This window comes from Rhinopithecus roxellana, chromosome 8, assembly GCF_007565055.1.
Source record: "Rhinopithecus roxellana isolate Shanxi Qingling chromosome 8, ASM756505v1, whole genome shotgun sequence".
Classification (NCBI taxonomy): Eukaryota; Metazoa; Chordata; class Mammalia; order Primates; family Cercopithecidae; genus Rhinopithecus; species Rhinopithecus roxellana.
The window spans coordinates 120,702,576-120,724,890 of record NC_044556.1 but is presented as its reverse complement, the minus strand read 5'-3'; the positions used below and the strand labels follow the sequence as shown (position 1 = coordinate 120,724,890).

At 37.8% G+C, this 22,315-nt stretch overlaps 1 protein-coding gene across 4 annotated transcripts in view; it reads right to left on the bottom strand.

Annotated features, from left to right (window-relative positions):
• Positions 1-22,315, bottom strand: part of PRRX1 (paired related homeobox 1) — an 84,081-nt gene that overhangs the window by 28,235 nt on the left and 33,531 nt on the right. The window lies entirely within an intron of this gene.

The window sequence follows — 22,315 nt, the reverse complement described above, 5'->3', positions numbered from 1 at the left end:
CTGGAATAGAATACAATGATGAAAAGAAGCCAAATTCACTGTAGGAGTCCCAGTTAAAACTTTTTTTAAGGTCTATCTATAGTGAGATGTTGCTCCATTTGCTCACATCTTCATCAAAGTCCTATAGCCAAATGCCACTTTGCATGTGCAAATGTGGACATTAGTGCTCTCAAGTTCGTATGTTAAGAATCCCAGCAATTCTAATGCTTGGCTGTTGTCTCTAAATCTGGGACAAGATCTGAACTGTCAGAGAGAAATTACTTGCATGCTCCTTGATGCCTTGACAAACATGTCAAGGAAAATCGTAACCCTGTCCATGTTCTCTGAACTTCTCTAGAGATAAAGGAAGAAGAATAGATGTTTTTGTACCTTGTTTGTCTTTGACAATATTATGCTCACTCATGCAGTTTAACAATCAAGTAGACCAATTATCTCCTGGTTCCTTCTCTCCTAACATATATACATGAGCACAAGTGTAGAGTTATAGAGAAGAAACTCTGTTCAAACCACATTACATGGATGTGTTTTACCATGCACTCCCCTTGAAGCAGCAAGTAATTTCTAACAGCATTCACTGAAAACTCCATGCTGTTGCAAAGGCAGGCTTCAGAGGCCTCAGCCTAGATCAGGACTAGTGCTACAAAGCCATCAACCCAAGCTAACATTAGCCTGGGGCTCACTCCCTGGGAACCCAAGAACAGGAAACAGTTCAGAAAGATCCCTGAAAATGTTTCACTCAAACTTGAGTTCTAGGACCCTAAGATCTTAGGCACCTTTGAAGAATCACAACACCATTTTTACCTGTCAAGATCCTTCCTTGTTTTTTTCTGAGCTCCCCTGAAGGTAGCCTGGTGAGATAATTGTCCAGGTTGTCCATAGCAGTCAGAGAGTAGTATGCTCCTGTCCTGCTGCCCCCACCCGGACCAGTCAGGAGCGATGTATATGTGAAACTGAGTGGAATACCAGCTGTGCTGACACCTTCATCAAACTGTCACCCTAAAGCCTGAGCTCTGTAGAGCCCGTGTGAGTCCCAGAGATTTGCAACACCATGCTGCCAAAACCAAAGTCATATGCTCCATCTAATGAACTGGACTTATGTTCCCCTTAGCTTTTCCCCAAAGAGGCTCAGCCCCAAGAAAATTATGAGGCGTTGTAGTGAGGATGGGGAGAAAGGAGAGCTTGGCCATTCGCTGTTTAGAAAGTACTTTTGGCTGTCTCTTCTAATATGCAAATTCTCCTGATTCTTTCTGATGATAAACAGAGAGAATATAAACACAACGTACTCAGTAAAACTATTAGCACGAGTCATGATGACACCTACCTCAGCTATAATATTGTTCTTATTACAAATTGAGGGCATGTTCTAGATTTGTGTACAGAGTCAAAATGTAGCTTAAATCCAGAGGCCTGACAACTGAGGTCTCTAAGTCTTTTTGCTAAGAGAACCCTTCTACATCAATGCTTCCTTACCAGGAAAACCCCTGAAGCTTAGAATAGAGACTGCACATTTCCTCTTGATAATTAAAGCACCCATATATAGTAAATGCTTGTTGAATTTGTTTTCAGGGAAAATGTGAAACTCCTCTTGTCCTTAGAAGACTGTTTCCGTAGCAAAAATGTCATATGATCTCAACCAGATTCCTCCAGCCAAGAAGCTACCATTCTGTCTGCTTCGTGGTTTTGTGCAGTCAACCTTCTCTTTAGATTTTTGCATTTATGGTGCCTCAACTAGGGGCCCAGCTTTGGTGGCACTTCTGTGACACTCAGTAAGAATGTAAGATCAGCTGCATCTTGGAAATTGAACAAATTTAATAATAATTTTTGACATCTACCAGTGACTAAAATATTCTAACCAACATCACTGATTGTACCACTAGCGATTAGCAAAATTAGTTTGTAATAAGATGAGCACTAGAATTCAAACACCTAGGATTAAATACCTTTTAGTAGTTACCTTGCACTTGTATTCTCCTTCCTATTTAATATTTGGAAGCATTCCTCCCGTTCATGTTCATTTTTCCAAATCATTTTGTCTTGTACTTCGGGTCTTTCTAGATAATACAAGCCCTTGTGATAGCACAATAATCTGAATTTCATGCCCCCGAAACAGAAGTCTGCAAAAAAAAAATCCTTAGCTTCTATACTTTGTTTTAACTGAGACCAATTAGACCCTAAGCCATTTTAATCATACAGATAAATTTCTGCTTTTAATAATGTAGAGATAATTATATTTTTAATCATATAGAGAAAATCCCTTATTAAGCCAATCCCATGATTTGTTTCCTTCTCTCAAAGAAAATTCTTTCTTAGGTGCAACCACAAATTGTAAATCTTTTATGTTTTTTATAAGCCTATTTCTTCTTGTACTGCCAACTACAATCAAGACCAAGAATATTTTATGTTTTGTTCTTAGTATTACAACCTGCTACATAATCTCGGTAGTTCTTTGAAATATTCCACTGTTCAATCAAATTCCACTGACTGTCCACCATAAACCACCAACTCCCCTGATGTGGGAGTAAGGGAAATGGAGAATTACAGTTTATGACAGGGAATAAATAGCTATGATGACCTGAAGCAATTCCAGCAAAAGTTTCCCAGTGAATGTTCTTGTTGTTTTTAACAAATGAAAACACTAGTTCAGATCATGTTGAAGGTGAGAAAAGACACAAATAACAGGGATCCAGGGAGTCTGGCTCTGGCAAATGTCCTTCAGAGTGCAAGTATAATAGAAAGAGACGATGAGTGGGCAACAGAGACAGCTCAAGCAGCAGTGCTGGGGATGGTCTGTCTTTGCTCACTAATCACAAAGTGTGAGCTCCCTGTTTTTCCCCAAGAATGCAGAACAGGACCCAGCACAGTATCTTCAGCAGTACAAAAGGAAACATAAACACTGTAGAGGTTTACATCTGCAGGGCATCTGAAGGACCTGTGATAAACACATTTATCAGATTCTTGGCTCTGGTTGAATACAGGGGAGAGAAAGCAGTGTGTTTTTACAAATTCCAAGAGGGTCAAAACAACTACAACTAGCAAAAACAACTACAGTGAAGGTTAATTTTGAAACATGCTGTCTGAGGATACTGACATCCAATTGAATATTAGGATGCATCTCATTCTTTCGCATACTAAAATGGGAAGGATTCACCAAGTTGTAGAATAACCAGCAGAAACATGAATACATTTTTTTTTTTTTTTTTTTTTTTTTTTGAGACAGAGTCTCGCTCTGTCGCCCAGGCTGGAGGGCAGTGGCTCAATCTCGGCTCACTGCAAGCACCACCTCCCGGGTTTATGCCATTCTCCTCCCTCAGCCTCCCGAGTAGCTGGGACTACAGGCACCCACCACCACCTGTGGCTAATTTTTTGTATTTTTAATAGAGATGGGTTTCACCGTGTTAGCCAGGATGGTCTCGATCTCCTGACCTTGTGATCCACCCACCTCAGCCTCCCAAAGTACTGGGATTACAGGCGTGAGCCACCGTGTCCGTGTCCGGCCTACATGGATACATTTTTATCAAAGTCACAGTGTTTCAAATCCAAAGTGTGTTTGGATTTTATACTTTTTTGATGATTGAGTAAACTGAAAATATGTAGTTATTGTTGCCCTTAATAAAAACAAGTGAAACATCCTTATAAATAACTGTAGTCTTGCTTGGGATCATGAGTCATAAAATATTGGCACCTAAGAAAACCCATGAAATTGTCTAATTCAACCATCTTATTTTACAGATGAGTTAAATTAGATCTAGAAGAACAATGTGACTTGCCCAAAATCACAATGCAGATTTGGGACCTCTAGCCAGAGCGAGAAACCATGATTCCCAATTCTATTCCACTCTTAAGTGCAAATGGCAGCATACACGCTGTGCAAGAGAGAAACAACAAAGCATCCGACACATAAATGGAAACCATTCCCCAGGGAAAATGGTTATAAGAAAGACAGATTTTTCCATACTAGCTGTTATAAAAAGGGTCTGAGAAAGAGGGTCGATGAATATCACATGTTGTCCTTCCTACCAGAATAGCATTAAAAAATGCAACCATTCTCATCTAGAAAGCTATTTTGATCCAGATGTTCTTGCATTCTTCTTTACAATGATATCCATAAGTCCTTGCTTCATCAGTTGAATAAGTGCAGGGTTATTTCAGCTTAGTAGTATGCCCTATCTTCTATCTTCTCCCACAGTCATGGAAGATGATTTTCACTTTAGGACACAGTTTAAAATGTCTCTGTTCCTAAAACACATCTCAAATCTTACCTTCTCTATAAACCTTTTCTGATAGCACCAATTCATATTGATTTCCCAGGCTCTAAATTTATATACATATATTAGTATATTATCAAATACCTTTTTAAAATTATGGTTCAATTTTTTCTGTGTAAATATTTTGTCACCTTAGTGCATTCAGGTATTTCTATAGAAAAGAGATAGGATTCCTTGACATATTATGTTACAGTAAAAGTTGAAAGAGTTATAGTAATGTCATGGTATAGAAGCAGTCCCAGAATATCAGAACTTTAGTGATTTATTTGAAGTTTTAAAGGACTGAGTAGTTTCTGAATTCCACTTATTCTTTTTAACAATACATAGCAAGTAATTATGTTAGCATTGTCTTTTGTCTCTGGATAGTTTTACCCACAGAGGAAAAATTCTTTTGCAATGTTTCTTTATCAGATAGAATAGTTACCAGATTTAGAGAGGGAAAAGGGCTTGTTGTCTGATAGCTTTGCAAATGTAGGAATTATTCTTTCATTTTTATCCTTTACTAGAAAAGCGGCTGAAGGACACATGAATTATTTAAACCACCAGGAACGTACACAAGAAAGAGGTACTAAAAGAGATGGGTGTTTCTAATGGATCACAATGTTAGAATACATATGAAGAACTTCTTGAGAAAAGAAGTCTGCAAGCCCAAGGTAGGATACCCTCTGTGTATTCAAATATGAGTTAAAGAGAACAATAGCCCTGACCTTGACTCTAGTGTGAAGTTCACTCTGGACTCCTCGCGTGGCTGCTGACATTGCTCTAGAGGGAAGGTGGAGGAGAAGGCAGAAAGTGCCATCCTCAAGCATGGGGACCTGACAGCATGTGGTGATCCCTATTCACTAAGGCCTTGCACTCACCATGCAAGCTTCAACTAACTCCAACACCCCTCACCCTCTTCTGCTCTGCATCCTGTGGGAGGAACCTTAGAGATTCCAAATCATTGGTCAGCCAAACGTAATTTAAAGGTACGGTAAAAACATATTTTAGGAATAAAATCTGAAGAAAAATGTGTTTCCTATGCCTGGGTCACATCAGTTTGGGAAAAAATCTGATGCAAGAAGATAAAATGCCAGCTCCAGTAGCAGAAACCAACTACCACATCAAAGCTTGTCATCTGCCTTTTGGTTGAAAGCATGGCAGGCAAGCGGATCTAAAGTGCAGCCTGCTGATCATTTTATGGGCATTGAAGAATGTTTTCAAAGGAACTTATATTGCACAACAGCTACTTACTTTAATGGGATTTGTGTGGTTCAGGCCCTGTAACCTTTGGAAAATTGAAAGGAAGTGTAATTGCAAAAGCCACTAAAAACCGTTTAGCTTTTATTGCAAGGCCTATGAAAAGCAGTGAAATAGAGCTGTGGCATTCATTTGAGTTTCTTTGGCTACACTCAGCATTAACTGAAATTAGGACAGCATCTTTCTAATATGTGCCCTGATAAATGGCACATGGGTCACTTAACTGGGAAGACTGTTGCAATATAGACTGAGCTTAGTGCATCACAATGACCAAAGCCAAGTTGAGCAGCACATCCATACGTTCTCAACAGCATAGTCCTTCAGCGGTCCTCCACTATTGACTCCCAGCAAGTATCAAGAGTGAACAGATCTCTGCCAATACAAATACCCAACTGTGCAGCTACTATGCATTATCACAGCACAGCTGCCTGAACTAAAGCACACTAAATCCCCTAAACTTTGTTTGGTGGTCTTTACTGTCATCTTGATAGAGACTTGGTTCATTTTTAGTCAAGTATCAGACTAAACCTTAGCAAATAGGATTAAAACACCTTATATGTAATTTGGGAAATGACATATGTTCTCTGGAGAACAAAACGCTGTAAGAAGTGTGACATTACATTATTTTGAATGGTTTTGATCAAAAAGATGAGTCAGTGGCTCTGTGTAGACAGCTCAAAATTTAACTCTCTCAATAGAGCCAACCCTCCTTTCAAGTAGAAAACACTCAAGAATATGAGGTACTCTAATGTGATTTGCACTGTTTTTAGCTTCTTTGTTATGTATTTCTTTTCACTTCTATAGAACAAATACATTTCTATAGCACCAAAAATGTTAACACAATCCATATCACCTTAAGTGCTTTAACTCTCTTAAGGCTTTTTCCTTAAAGGATTATTGACCAGAACCCCTGAGAATATCCAACACAAAGCAAGGACACTTGCCAGGACTGACTTTCTGTGTAGTCCCATGTTGGAACCATACTTACTTCTGAGGCTATGTTGATAAATCTCCCCTCCCCCCATTGTGTGGGCATTTTCCATGTGATGATGAATCTTTTTTAGACTATAACTCCAGAGTACAACATTTGTGTTTGCATTTAATTGAAGCTCTTATCAATGCTCAGTAAGTGAATAATCAGACACAAAATAATAATACTAATAATACTAAGTGCTCATGAATACATAATATTACTAATACTAATAACAATAATGTATTCATTAATACATTATTTGACTTAGGAATTTGACTAGGATTACAAACAGAGCTGAGGATGAGGCATATGCTCTTGCCTTCTTCTGCTGAACTTTTTTTCCCTTTGCAGTGAGACTGCTATCACTTTGTAAAAGAGACAGCATCAATCTTGCCATTACCCGTAGAAACTAGTGTTTTCATGAGAGGCAAGCATCATATGTCATCTTTTTCAGTGATTCCTTATCTTTTTGGTTATAATTTTTAATGTTCTAAAGAAAAATCTGGTAAACACAGGTTCTAAAAAACCGAGACTGGAAGCAGACAGGAATGAAGGAAATGTACATAGTTAATGAGTAAGCTCAGCTCTTAGAAGGACAGGAGTGATGGAGCGGAGCTTCTCCGCTTAGACAGAAAGAGAGCTACAAGGTATTTGAACTTGTGAGAACAAAAGCATGACTTGAATTTTGTTATAATTGTTAATCTTGTGTTAAATGGACAAGGTGCTTATAGCAGAGAAAGCCACAGCAACAGAGAATTAGCTTTCCATCACAATAAGAGAGAGAACCAAGGGTAATTCTGTAACACTATATAGAATAAATGAAGAGGTCTGAAAAGGATATCAAAGTTCTTGGTATTACTCTGGTCTTGGATGCCAAATAAATCTGAAGATGAAAACACACTAAAATGGTCAACATAAGAAGCTTGATATTTTAAAATATTTTTTAGATGAAATAAAATTCTCTTTAAAGAACAAAAATTCAAATTTTATTTAAAGAATAAGAAAAGTTGAAGTGTAAATAATGGCTTAAAGCTTGACTTTTTAGAGGAAAATACCATTCTTTAACATCTGAAGCTTTCAATTTCGGTATCTGTAAAATGGTTGTTGGCTTAGTCAGCTCAGGCTGCCAAAACAAAATACGATAGACTGGGTAGCTTAGACAACAGAAATATGTTTCAGAGGCGGGAAGTCTCAGGATGAGGGGCTGGCCTGTTTGGATTCCTGTTGAGGGCCTGCTTCCTGGCCTGGAAACAACTGCCTTGTTACTATATCCTCATATGGCAGAGAGAGAGCAAAAGAGAGCAAGCTTCCTGGTCTCTTCTTCTAAAGACACTACTAAGTCCATCAGGAAGACTCACTCACACGACCTCATCTAAACCTAATTATCTTTCAAAGCCCTTAGTTCCAAATAGCATCACATTGGGGATTACGGGTTCAATATATGAATTTGGAGCAGATATAAACATTCAGTCCATGACAATTGCTTTAAGATACAAGTGATACATATATTTTTAAATGATACAAATTGTGATCAGTTGTACACATTTCCTTATATTTTATTGTAAAATATGTATTATGGAGCAATTGTGGAAATGGCTTTGGATTGGGAATAAGGAGGCTTTGATTCCAAATCAGGGGAGTTACTGGGAAAGCCTGTGATGTTAGCCCTCAAGTGTCCCAACTGGCATAATTATAGGTTGGGCCGTGAGACTAAGATCTGTTTCAAATTCAGCATTGTGGAGTTATAGGATAGTTTTTACATTTCTGATGCCTAGCCTAATAAAAAAAAACTTTCCATAATTGCTCATTTAGGGTGATGACTGAATTATATTCTTTTGGTGGTGATGGTGTTGGTGGTGGTGTTTTTTACTTTTTTGAGAAACATTTAGGCTGGATTTTATCTTGTATAAGGGCTGCAATGTAATTACCAGGCCTGGAGAAATCTTCAGTGATTGACATATTCCTCCATGCCCACAGCACTCTGCAGAGACAACACTCCAGACTGAAATCAATGTGAATCTTTAGAAGACATTAGTTTACCTCTAACCACAGTCTAGAGAAAGAAGAAATGTACGATGTTTTTTTTTAGAATAACTATAAAGAGTTATTCTATCTTCTAAATTTACTAAAAGGAGATAAGAATAACTACATACTCCTTTTCTCTGCCATCCTTGACCTTCTAACCATGAGTCAAGTGGCATCAGCCTTGCTGCAAACACTGCCTATATCAACCATTTTAAGCTAATCCCAAAATGGATGCCACTAACAATGGTTACATTCAATCTTGACTTTCGCATCCTCTCACTATCACTTTATTCATTCATTTGAACAAATATCTATTGAGCACCTACATGCCAAGCAATGAGATGCTCTGAGTAGACAGAAATGTTGTATGTTGTCTACACTTCAAGATACTTTCTTTATAACTGATCTGGAGAGAGAAGTCAAAAGCACTTGACAAGTAAAGTAACAGTAGAGAAAAAAAATTCCAGTACACTTGGTGGCCATCAGAGCCAGGAAAGGGCTAGGAAGGAGGACAGAGATACCAAAGTGAGTACAAGGTTAGCAAACACTGCATGGGCCTCTCTTTGTCATGCCTAAAGCTTAGCATCCTTTTCTCAGCTGACCTATTATTTCTCACCCAATCACTCCACTCTAGTTGTACTGCTAACGGTGATAAAAACATAATTTTCTTGTCCTTTTCATTTGTATTTTTCTCCGTCCTTGTCTTTCTTTGCCTAATAACACATCACAGACCTTACCCATATCTACTAACTTTTACATTAATGGCTCCTTCTCCTTCCCTAAGTCTCAGCTGACCTGTCAGTTCTTTGTAGGAACCTTCTGTGATCAACAACCAGAAGTAGTCTTCTCACTATTCTTCACCCAGCATCTTAACCATCTGCTTTATAACACTTATGACAACCTGTAACTATTTATGTTGATTGCCTCACACTAGAATATAGCTTCATGAATGTAGGCACCTTACCTGACTCGTTAACTGTACTATCCCGGCACTTGACATTAGTCTGCCATATTTTGGGTACTTTTCTTAGAATTATTAAATTAATATGTTAGACTGTCCTTGGTGAAAGTGCCTACTCTGAACAACCTGGTCAGTTCACACTCAGCCACCAAACCTGACCACTCTTTCAGGGATCAGTTTCTTTAATAAGGTCTTGACACACACAATTTCCTGCTTACTGCATTTTTGTGAGATGTAAATTCCAGGACCAAGTGTTTTGCAGGTTTTTCATGCACTTTCTCAGTGAATGACTTTGCAGCAGTAATTATTCCAAATAGAAAGTAAGCCTTGAAGGCAGGTGAACAGAGTTTATAGAATAGAGCCCTAAACCTCTTAGTAGTGCTCAATAAATGTTTGGCTTTGATAATGATGACACATATGGAATTATTGACCATCTTGCTCCTAGAAAAGACAAAGGAAGTCTCAAAAGGCATGACCTGATACAGTTATTTCTATGTTCCAAAAAACATATTTAGCTTGAGGTTGTATTTTCTTCTAGTTAGTCATTTCCAGTCACCGTGTTTTCTGTTCCCTTTCTCTGGCAAGGGAGCTTGGGCAAAAGCCTAGCTAATTAATTCATTCTCTAATATACAGGAACATTACTGCCTGACAACCACACCTAAGTCTTAATTATATGGTGATTTCCTCCCCAAGGATATGTGACTGTTTTGACTAGTAAGGAAGCCGATGCACTAAGGTCATATGAGAAAAAAAAGTTACATTTGGGTAAAACACCCAAAAATTCATGTGTAATAATCCTATTCCATTGAATCATGTCCCCTGTTGTTGAACAGCCCTAAAGAAGTCCTTGTTAATAGTCATTCTGTCTGCCTGGAGTGGAAATCTATGAGTAATCTATGTGTCACTGTGACTCATGTCATGGCCAACACTTCCAAATCCTCATCATCTGAAATTTGGCAACAAGAATTGACACCGCTCAATTCATAACAGGAAGAAAGTGGATGAAGGAAAGACCTAATAAAAAGTTGTACTGATTAAATATAAAATGATAACCAGAAAAGGAAGATAATCAAGGTTAAGGAAGGACAATGACTCTTTAATCACCACCTGGGTCATTCTCTACCTTGGCATCTGTTTCCAATATGACTTCCATGGCAATTACAGATATATTTCCTCCTATCACCTTGGGTCTTTTTTCAGGTTTTCCCTGTTTCTGAAAGTTTTGCAATTTTTAAATTACTTTGAAAAAGGACTTTGATAGTGATATGTTGAACCAACAGCAAGGACAAACTGGATATACTATTGTTTAATTCCACTGAGAGAGCATTCCCAACAATTGATAAAAGTTTCATTTACCAGCCTTCTTATTTCTTTTCTTTAATCTATTTGATAAAATGGCACAGAGTGTAATTAGGTGGCTAATTTAAACAGAAGTCAGTACCTTTAAAATAAAGTATCATAAGAATAAACTTGAAATTTTCATGGACTCAGGAGATTCTTATAGAAAACATTTACTGACTAGGTGAGTAGATGGAAGAAAGGATTTGAGAAAATCAGATTTTATAAACACAGCGTTTGCATTAAATCAATTAAAGAAGATGTGTGCATGGTAACTGATTTGGGCAAAGGTGGGGACATTCTAAGCTGCATTTTATTTTTTTTAATCTAGCCAAGAGGAGAGTTAAAATGAAATATTTTCCTTTCTTGCTATTCATCTGTGTTATGCAGACCCCTGCTGGGCTCCTTCACTTTGTTCTATTTGGTTATTTCTATACTAGGGCTTTTTAGTATTAGCGGTCATACCTTCCTTGATGATATCATTAAACATATTCCTTTACTACAGATCTGTTAGTTTGAGGAGAAAGCTTCTTGGCTGGAAGGATTATTACAATTTTCTTTCCTAGAGACATCCAGGGATTTCTTTTTTTTTTTTTTTTTCTTTTTTTTTAGGGACAGGGTCTCACTCTGTCACCCAGGCTGGGGTGCAGTGGCATAATCACAGCTCACTCCAACCTCAAATTACCGGGCTCAAGTGATCCTCCTGCTTCAGCCTCCCCAGTAGCTGGGACTACAGGTGCACACCAACATGCCCAGCAATTTGTTTTTTTGGTAGGTATGGGGTCTCACCATGTTGCCAAGACTAGTCTTGAACTCCTGGTCTCATGCAATCCTCCTGCCTCATCCTCGCAAAGTGTTGAGATTACAGGTGTGAGCCACTGAGCCTGGCTGAGACTTCCGGTTTGAGCACCAGTCTCAGGTCTTCCCAAGACCAAATGACACTGAGCTTTTCTGGCCATTAAGTGTAGGTGGTCACCAAATGATACCAATGTAGGTAACTTCTTAACCTGAGAGAGCCCATTTTTTATGCCAAAACTGATCTCTAATTAATCATAGCCCCAGACCAAATTGTACAACAATAATATTATATTCTTTCCCACATTTTCAGCAATTCAATGTTAGTAAAAGTTTTCTTCATATAAATTTATGAGAAGTCAACTTTATATAATGGGGTATGGAGGAATGTCAGTGGATCAGAAGCCAGACAACCTGAGTTCTCTGTCTCTGGCCCAAAAATGTCATGTGATCTTGAGAATGTAACTTTGCCAATCTAGATTTCTATTACTGTTGCTGTTGAAAAAGGGCATAGTATTAAATTGTTTTTAATAACTCTTTCTAATTTTAAATTACAAACTCCTCTTCAAGTACTTGACCAATAGATAATCTGTGCCTTCAAAGAGGTATATAGTAAAGAATAATATACTTAATTACTAATTATCCCCATTTTTGGAATCTATGCATTTAACAATGGATTAACTAGATACTGTATAATTCCATGGATATACATTGCCGTGGTCAAATCTGCAATGTCTTTGATTGTTTTTAAATAACACTAGTAATGATATTTGCAGAAATTAGGATTATTTCAACATTGCATGAATGCTTATTTTCTTTCAGATAGTTTTTAAAGATAATGTTCAGATTTAGCAGGTATTCAAATACTTAACAAGAAACCAAAGAAAACTATTGAAAAACCATGTATAAAGTTCTAGAGTTTTAAAACAATCTAACATTTAAGGGTGGAGAGGCATAATTTCTTATAAAATGTGTGTGTGTGTGTGTGTGTCTGTGTCTGTGTGTGTATCTATGCGGGTATATATGTGACTTAGCTCAGAGAACCCAAAGTTGAACTGGTAACAACAGTGCTAGAAACATGAAAACTAGAAGCAGATTCAATTGCTCACAGTGGGAAGGAACAACCTCTTGCAATGCGAAAGTTTTACTTGTTTGAGTTCTCTGCATAGCCCACTAAACTGCTGAGACCTACTGTCATTACCTAGTACAGTACTGACTGTATCTGGTAGCTCACTTTGACATAGCAGTTTCTGGTAGGAGATCCCAGACAATAGCTAACATGATATCAATGCCTGCTGAACTCAACTGTAAACAAAATACATATATATTTTTTAAATAGATATTTCATGGCCAGGAGAGGTGGTTCACGCCTGTAATTCCAGCACTTTGGGATGCCAGGGCGGCTGAATCACTTGAGCCCAGGAGTTTGAGACCAGCCTGAGCAACATTGCGAAACCCTGTCTCTACAAAAATAACAAAAATTAGCTGGGTGTGGTAGCGTGTTCCTGTAGTCCCAGCTATCTGGGAGGCTGAGGTGGGAGGATCACCTGAGCCCAGGTGGTCGAGGCTGCACTAAGCCCGTGATTGTGCCACTGCACTCCAGCCTGGGCAACAGAGTGAGACTATATATATATATAAAATAGAATAGAATATATTTTATATATAATATGCATTATGTATATTTTATATATAATATGCATTATGTATATTTTATATATATTATGTATATAGTCTAAAATTTAAATAAACCAAGTCAGAGGATATAAGTTTCCAAGTGAAGTAAATTGCCAGATTATACTGGTTGGCACAACCATGAACTATATAAATGAGGTCTTAAATTGCTACATAATGCAAACATGGAGTAGGAAAGTGGCAAAGTGGTGACAAAAAAAGGAATGGAGTACATTTGAGATGAATCACTAAGGATGTTTTTCCATTTAATTGTGAGAGTTGATATATTGAGACCATTCCACTAGGACCCAAATAACACGTGTGCCTTTGGAACTATTTGCAGTATATGTTTCAAAGTTCAGACCAAAGCCACTAGGTAAGTTTTATGGGTCCCTCTAGAAGAGCAGTTTCTTGTCAGGGCTGGAAAAATAATGGCACAAAGCATCCAGTAACAACAGAATCTAGGCCTGTTAGTTTGATCCCAAGATGATGCCTCTTCCAAAAGGAGAGAATCCAGAAAAACAATGTATTCTCCAGACTGAGTGTGAAAGACTAATATTTAAGATTTGGAAATGTTTTGGGTATAGTCTGTTACACACTGGGTGCAGATCTGTTGGGGAAAATCTATTTACCATTTTATTTGTCCCAGCAAAGACTCTCATGAAGTTGAGTTTCTCCAAGATCATCATTTGTGGAGGCTAAGGACAGGAAACAGGAAAGATGTATGACACCAGCTTTCCAAAGTCTATCTTACTTCTCAAGGTTCCTTTAAGAACACAGTACAGCTGAGAAGGCAAGTTTGCATTCAGGCCTATACAATGACTGCAGTGACCAATGGCCAATAAATCAATTACATCTTGTGTACCCTACTTAACCTATGAATATGATTAATATTTGGAGTGTGTTTTTTGTGGTGTCATGCCAAAAGTTAACCACAGCTTAGAGACTCTTGAACTTCAGAAAAATAAGTAGAAATCTATGTCCCCCACTTTATTCTCAGTGCAGTTGGAAAGAACAGAATTCCATGAGAGAGAAACTTAATTGTGTTCATAACTTCTGAGCATTGAGAGGTTGCATTTATATAGGCCTTTCTTTCAAAGATCATAAAACACCTCACGTATGTTATTTCGTTTATATTCCAAATGTGTTTATAGCATAACAAAAGGACAGAGTACAATTTTAATTTTAAAGAGTGTTAATTTAATAAATTTTAACAAAACTAAGCAAAGTTACATTTATCTAATTTAACGTTTGGGGAAATCAATGTTTAGTTATATTTCAAAATAAAAATGGTCAGTGGGTAAGTTGATTAGTTTAACCTTTAATTAAAATTTTTATTTTTGCTTTGCTTTTCCCAGTACTCTAGGTCACATTGATTATTCTCCTTCCTTGACTCTGAGCTAGTGCTCGATTCACACAATTTAGCACATGGCTGAATATTTTCATGATGTCTTCTTTGTTTTCTATGTATTTTGGTCTCAACTACATATTCAGGGGGAAGAGCTGACATAGACTGGAAATGACATTAATTAGAAGACAGAGCCTTGAGAGCCAGTCCTGTCAGTCACTGTCTTTCAGCAAACTTGTTCATCTTGCCTGAGCCCAGGGCATGCAGCTGATATCTGGTAGTTTGGCTACAGAGACCAAGTTCTGAAATAAAATGTAAAATACAAATGTAAAGTGTCCTAAATGTTTTCAAGAGTTGTTGTGAGGTTCAAGTAAGATGACTTAAAAAAAACACACTATTATGTAATGTATTATTATTATAAACTCTGTGAAGACAGAGACTGTAATTTGTACTTTTCCTATATACTTTCCAGGAACTAATGTTATGTCAAGTCAATATGATTTACCAAGTAAATACTTAATAAATATTTCTGAATAACAAACAATTATTAATTACTAACTACTTGCTAAGAACCTCTGTTAAGTGCTGTATGTGGACCATTTCATATTTCACTACACTAGGAGGTCTTGCACATGAGGAGACCAAGGCTTAGGGAGCTGATCATCCAGGCCCAGTACACACAATGGACGACGTCTGGTAGTTTGGCTACAGAGCCCAAGTTCTGAAACACTTGACATTCATAGAACCGATGATCCTGAAAGAATTCAGAGGTTAGAAAATTTTCTTCCTATAAACTATTAAGAAGTGGAGGAACTTTTAAGAAGTGGATAGGAATTTGTGGCAGTGTATCGAGTATAATTTTAACCTAGAAGTTAAATTAGATAAACAGATAAACTTCTTGATATGATTGGATTGCAATTCTATGATTTTCATAAGAGATGTTTTCTTCAAAGAAATGCCTCTGAGCATTTGATTTGGCTTTGCAAACTGAAGTTCCAGCCTGCAAGATATTTCTGTTCTTCTCTTGATCAAATGGTTATAAATCCCTCTCAGAAAAGTGGGAGCATTAATCTGATTATGCACGTAGCCAATGAGAGCAAGATAATTGCATAGATCTACCCATCCATTTCACCGAACATTGTAAATTATTGAAATGCTGCAACCTAGCTTTCTGGAATCTCCAAGTTTTAAAAAAAACACTCGGCTATTGCCACTTATGGGAGACCCACATTATATTGTCTTTTTTCCCTTAAGTACCATAAAAATAAAATTTTAAATTTGAGCGTTTACCCTTTACAGGGTACTCATGTGATAGAACAATGGAAAACATGTGATACCTTCTTCTACGAACACGGGCAAAAGTCTCAATCCTGGGAACTAGTTACCCTCACTCTTAGGAAATTAAGTTGAGGAGTTCTCTTTTTACTTGTTATAAATTACATTTGTTAACAGAAATGTGGATCTGCTTTGCCTGCACACATACCCAATGTACAGCACTGCCAACTCCATAGGGAGGAGTCCGACAAATCCACTTCTTAAAAGTTCTTCCAAGTAGAGAGTACAATTGTGGTTATTAGAGGCTTGAAAGCGTGAGGGGAGGGGAGAATAGGAAGAGGTTGGTTAATAACAGATACAAAATTACAGTAACAGTCCGTGACCTGATAGGAACAGGGTCTCACAGCAGGAGTTGAGCAGCAGGTGAGTGAGCATTACTGCCTGAGCTCTGCCTCCTGTCAAATCAGCGGTAGCATTAGATTCTCATAGAAGCAGAACCCCCCCATTGTGAACTGCGCATGCGCGGGATCTAGGGTGCAGATTCCTTATGATACTCTAAATTAATGCCTGATGAGCTGAGGTGGAAGTTTCATCCCAAAACCATTCTCGCCCCCTATCCCCGCCTTCCCCCATCCATGGAAAAATTGACTTCCATGAAACCGGTCCCTGATGTCAAAAAGATTGGGGACTACTGTTCTATACTGCTATCGGGTGACTATAAAATAATTCACGTATATCTTCAAATAGAAAAGAGGATTTTGAGTGTTCTCAACACAAAAAAAGATAAACGTTTCAGATGATGGATATGATATTAATAATTACTCTGATTTGATCATGGCACATTGCATACATGTATCGGAATATCATGCTGTACTGAATAAACATGTACAATTATAATGTGTCAATTAATAATAATAAAGAAAATCTATTTTTGGTCTGACTTTAGGGCATCTGTAAAACTTGTAGTTGAAGCATTCTCCCTGTTGCAATAACCCTTTTGAAGAAAATCTTCCCTTAAAAAAAATTCTTCTACTTCTTAATAGTTTTGGGAAAGAAAATTTATTAAACTCTAAATTTGTAATTCTCGAACAAAACAAGCAAAACATTTGGCCTGAGTAGAAATAGAATGATCAGATGCCCACAAGTTAAACTGATTTCATGCCCAAGGATTATATGAGCCTTTAAACCATGGAATTCAAATCAAGTTGCAATGACAAACCACAATTCAGAGTTCCTATGTTGTGTTTTCTTTCTATTTAGTGTAATATATGTTTACTACTGGTGATGAGTACTGGCTGATAAGTATGAAAGGTCAGTGGTTCCCACAAGGAGCTCAAAATTTAGTGAGGTAAAACAGATATATAAGCAAGTAACTTCAAACTTGAATTATGCAAAATAATGGAGGATATATATAGTAAAGTTGTGATGCAAAGGAAGGATCAACCGTACCTTAATAAATGAGATAACAGATGAGTCATAAAGAAGAGGAACTAATTGCACTAGATTTTGATGGAAAAATACACATTTTGACCAGTGGAAAAATACTGTTTGTAATGTACAGATCAGGATGATAAAGGCAGTATTACTCATTCCTAAAAGTGGATTTTTACCTCATTTATTCCTCGTAACAGCCCTATGAGAAACTATGTCACTGTCCTAATTTCAGGGGTTCAGAAAAGTAGACTTCTCAGGAATGCAGTGCTGATAAGTGATATGATCATGATTTCCCTGTGTTATCTCAGCCTAGCATTTGAGAGCCTTGAGAAGATGAAGCTGTAGTGGGAAAGTAGGACCAGATGGTAGAGGACCTTTCCCAACACTCTAAGACTCTTGAACTGCATCCTCCAGGGTAGGGCAGTCAGTAATGGGTTTTCAGCAGCAAAGTGGGTGATGGGGCAGTTTTGTCTCCAGGTAGCAACCTGGTAACATGGAGCTTGGTTTTTGCTGAGCATGAGACAAATATTAATGCTTTACAGATTCAGAAGGACAGCACTAATAATACGGCCTGTCTGCTACTTTTTTTTTTTTTTTTTTTTTTGAGATGGAGTCTCGCTCTGTCGCCCAGGCTGGAGTGCAGTGGCGCGATCTCGGCTCACTGCAAGCTCCACCTCCCAGGTTCACGCCATTCCCCTGCCTCAGCCTCCCCAGTAGCTGGGGCTACAGGCACCCACCACCACGCCCAGCTAATTTTTTTGTATTTTTAGTAGAGACGGGGGTTTCACCATGTTCGCCAGGATGGTCTCGATCTCCTGACCTCGTGATCCACCCCCCTCGGCCTCCCAAAGTGCTGGGATTACAGGCGTGAGCCACCGCGCCTGGCCAACTGTCTCCTACTTTTAATGAATAGGATGCTTAAGGCCTCTCTGACAGCTAAATTTTCACCATAGTATCTCTGTCCATCATATCCCACTTTCTCCCCTGTCTAGGTCTGTTTTTAATTCTCCTGGTCATCTTTGTTTCAATCTATGACATATATGTATATCTAAATGACTAGATAAGTAAAGCAGGAATTCAGGACAGGAGAACATGCCATTTTTGAACGTATGGAAGAGCTCTGAAGGACTTTCCAAATGTTCTGAATATATATCCTAAAGGTTCTCCCACCCTATAATAGAACCTGCAGTAACACACTCATCAGCAGTTCTATACTAGCTAGAAGCACCTCCACCTGCCAACATTTCACCTGAGACCTACTGGACTTCCTGGGCTCCGGAATTATTTCCTATGAAGGAGGTTGGCTTGAACCAACTCATTCACAAAAAATAATTTCCAAATTCATCAAATTGAATATGATGTTTCATTTGCTTAAAAAAATGGCCATAGGAGGCCATAGAATGTTTTCAAGTTTGTAACCCCATCAATACATTTAAATGTGATTACAGTCATATATATGAAAACCCTTGAAATCCATCCACTTGGCTGGGCTCAGTGGCTCACACCTGTAATTCCAGAACTTTGAGAGGTTGAGGCTGGCAGATCACCTGAGGTCAGGAGTTCAAGACCAGCCTCGCCCCATCCCTACTAAAAATGCAAAAATTACCAGAGTGTGGTGGCAGGAGCCTGTAATCCCAGCTAATTGGCAGGCTGAGGCAGGAGAAACGCTTGAACCCAGGAGGGAGAGGTTTCAACGAGCCTAGATCATGCCACCACACTCCAACCTGGGTGACAGAGCGAGACTCCTTCTTAAATCCATTCACTTGTACTTTTGGGGCACACTGGTATTTCTCGGTGCATTTTTGTGTTGCTTTGTTACATTGTGAAAGGTATGAATCTCAATTTATATCCAAGCAAGCCAGTCTTCCTCTGAGCTCATAGGAACCTGATTTCTCTCCTTTTTGCCATCCTCTGGCCCATTTTACTATAATTTTCCCTTCAGTCTTGTGGTGCGCAGACCCTTGGGGAAGCCTTTCCCCAATCCCTTTGGCCATAATACAGTTTTCTGTGAACGGACTAGAGAGCCATCCTCTTGCCATTTATCTAGAGGAGCTGTGTGCAAACCAGAGCTCCTGAATGGGACAGAGAAAGAAATGAGAGCCATTTAAAAACTCAAACAATTCTCATTGCAAGGAAGCAAACATTTGCCCCTCTGAAAGGGTTTTGTAAAAGAATAAGATAAAAAAGTAAAATAAATAAAAATCCTTATTAATGTTCACTAGAGAAACAGAAAAGTCTTTTCCACAGAAAAGTCCTTTCTGTGCTGAAATTGGCAGGCAGAGGGCCCGAGCATTTATCTCCTGCATAGAAAGTGCTCTGTCAGGAAAGCTGTGACTAACAATAAGCTGAAAAACACACCACAGACTTCCACTGTATTTTATTTGGCAGAGAGGAATTATTCCTCAGCACAAAGTATTTGCAACTGGCATCAGTTAAACAAGAAATTACAACCTTTAAAGGCTCTATTTATCATTAGCTGCAAAAGTGCAGACTTCACCGTCAATTACTCTGACAAAGGATTACAGACCATCAACACTGCACACAGGATAACAGTCTTGGCAGTCAAAAGGCCTTGCTGAGGGGAGGATTAGACAGCTAGCTAATAGCCCGGGGCCCCTTCTCCAGACACCCCCTTGACACTTTCTCAGCCACCCTCCTCCCCTCTCAGGACTGACTCTCCCATCTCTAGCCCTCGTCTCCCTTCACCTCATCCAGTGGAGACTGCTGGACTGACAAGGTTTTGGCAGAAAGATGTGACAGTTGTGCCACTGTCATTTCTTAAGAATCATTGGCCAAATCAAGTCAGCAACAACTTTACTCCAATTCTGCTCTGAATGTGTTCTGTGGATTAAAATGGAAATTACTAGATAGACATCTGAAAGCTGAAGAAATAATATGGTGTTACTCCTCTCAGCTGCTTTGCAAGGCTAAATGGTCAGGAAAAAAAAAATGATCTATTTTAATAAGCAAAAGGCCTCTACTGTGATTCTAAAACAACTTTCTAAACCCTGAATAGTGCCTATGTATTTTTGGAAGAAGCCTTTTTGCATTGAGCTGAAACATTTCCCCATCTTTAAATGATTCCATTCTTTAGGAACAGAAAAATAAAGAGACGCTTTGTTTTTCAGTTTTTAATTTTTTTAAAAAGTGTTTTTCTCAAGTGGTTATATAATGGTAAGAAATCTCTCTCAAGAAACATATATAAGTATATAGCCTTATTTAGCTTTAACTTTCCAAAAAAGTACAAGGTAATAATCAGTGTTTCAGTCACCTTGTTGCCAGTTAAGTTAGTTTGAAATGGTCCTGGAGTTTCTCGCAGAAGCACAAAGCTTACAGATGATTATTATTCTCTTCAATATTTTTGTTTTGATTGCCTATATTTGTCTCCATTTACAAACGTGAATAATTATTGAGAATAAAGTAAATTAGTGTAATATTTGTAAACCACTTACATATGGTTTGGTTCATAGTGTTTAACAAACGGTGATGATAATGATCTTGGAGACGATACTAATAAAGATGATGATGATGGGAAGGTGGAATATGCAGTATTAAAAGTTATGTTATATAAAGGCCTTTTAATAATACAAAAGAACATGGTGATTTATATATAGATCTAGATCTAGATCTGGATATATTTATATATGTATATACATATTTATATGTATATATAGATATACATATTTGCATATGTATATATAGACATGCATATTTGCATATGTATATATAGACATACATATTTGCATATGTATATATAGACATACATATTTGCATATGTATATATAGACATATATTTCTACATATTTTATATATTTTTATATATATTTTTATATATGTGTATATTTATCTATATATGTATACGGATATCTGTATTTGTATATCTATAGACGCATATATAAATATATATGCATATTTATAGACATGTAAAAAATATGTATTTTTTTAAGGATTCCAGCTACAAATGTGGTATATTCTTAACTATAAAAGAAAATGTTCAGCAAAAGATTGGAAGAAAGTGCCTCTGAATAATGTAAAGATTGGAAGAAAAACCTCCGAGTGATGCAATAATGAAGACTTTTTCCCTTATCTTCCTTTCTATATATTTCTCTAATTCTTTAAGATAAGCTTGTCCTACATTTATTATTAGAAGAAAATAGAAAAGGTCAATACAGGAAAGTAAATAAATCAAAACAAAAATATCACACTTGGAAGATTATGCATTTATACACATGCAATATTATAACCCTTCAAGGGACACCATTGTTCCCATTTTACAAAAGGAACTAATGTTCAAAGAGATGAAGCTGTTTTCCCAATGGAAATTAGTTCCCCAGCACAGCCAAAGCTAAGACATGGCTTATCTTATTCCTAGGCCTCTGCGCTTTCCATTTCTCCTGGCTGTCTCCTGCCTGGAGAGCGTGTGCATGCATGTTCACATTCCATATCTTTTCCTGTTAATGTGTATTTAAGAAGTGAGTCTATTCATGTATGAGGCCCCTAATCTCTCCAGATTAGAGGATGTTCCTTCACGTTTAGTCTGCTATGTTCATGAAAACTATCACAGGGCTATCGCTTGTATATGACCTCCTCCAAAAATCACAAGAGTTTGGATAGTTTTATTTAGCTCTATTAAGTTCAAAAAATGTGCCAGGCAGATTCTCAGTCCAAAAATAATCTCCTTTTATTGGTGTTCTAAATTAACTCATGGAGGAATGAGCCGAGCTAAATTAAAGCTTTCATACAGCGAGGCCCAGGGATTTTTACTGAGTGGTAAACGTTTTCTTTCTCTGTGAGAACTTTACTGTTTCCTTCCTCTAAGAGAGGCTGTGCTTAGAGGCAAAGAAAGTAGCTCAAAGCAGATCTGCGAGAATTCATTTTATTTGACAAAGACTCTTAGTGTAAGCCCCCAGTGTGGAACCTTTAAAATTTTATAGGTTTTCCTACCTTTTAAAGTAATTTGCATGTAAATAAAGGGATATTAATCCCTAGCA